We start from the raw sequence: 779 nt of genomic DNA on the forward strand, positions 1-779 counted from the left end.
GGAGTTCCCTGGAGTCAGGGTTTGTACTTAAGCCTCTTGCTTCCAGTTATCGGTCTTATTTTTACAGTAGTTTCAAAACTTCTCCTTCTATACAGCACCATTGATAAAACATCTACGTTAAAGATGAAAAATTTCTCCACCATGAGGGTCACCCAGAGAGGTTCATAGCATTACATGGACAGAGAAGAGGGAGGAGGGAGTTAGAGGTGACCCGAATGAGATGAGGTGGAATCAATAGAGGAGAGAGTGGGCTAGCCAGTAATCACTTCCTTATGTGCACTCCATAACTGGACCGCTCAGAGATGTTCACGGAGTTATACAGAGAAGAGAAGAAGGAGGAAGGAGACAGAGGTGGCCAGAAGGATAAAAGGGGGAAATGAAAAGGAGGGAGACAGATCCAGCCAGTTATCAGTTCCCTAAGTGTTCTCCACCGTCTGGAACACACAGAAATTCACAGAGTTGGGTAGAGTAGAGAGGGGTTAAGGAGGAGAAACAGGCAACCCAGTGGAGAAAAAGGAGAGTCCAAAGGGAGAGAGAGCAGCCAAGCCGGTAATCTCGCTCCCTAGTGAAAAATGGGTCCTGAAGATTGGGTTCTTAAAGGTACAAAATTGGTAACAAATACAAAAAAGCAAAAATTAAAAATCTAGAGTAGAGTTTGGAATTTCAAAAATACAATGTTAAAGAAAAGAAGAAGGAAAAGAAAGAGAGAAAAAAGCAAACAAACAAAAACAAACAAAGTGGCAAAAATTATAAAGAAAATACAGGTACAAAATTGATAA

The 779-nt window shown here is 41.3% G+C and overlaps 1 protein-coding gene across 1 annotated transcript in view; it reads left to right on the forward strand.

The window, feature by feature from the left end:
- The window catches only part of LOC104998190 (glycerophosphodiester phosphodiesterase domain-containing protein 4-like), a 111,171-nt gene that overhangs the window by 43,617 nt on the left and 66,775 nt on the right, over positions 1–779 (forward strand). The window lies entirely within an intron of this gene.

Source organism: Bison bison, unplaced genomic scaffold (assembly GCF_000754665.1).
Source record: "Bison bison bison isolate TAMUID 2011002044 unplaced genomic scaffold, Bison_UMD1.0 scf7180017864324, whole genome shotgun sequence".
Taxonomy (NCBI): Eukaryota; Metazoa; Chordata; class Mammalia; order Artiodactyla; family Bovidae; genus Bison; species Bison bison.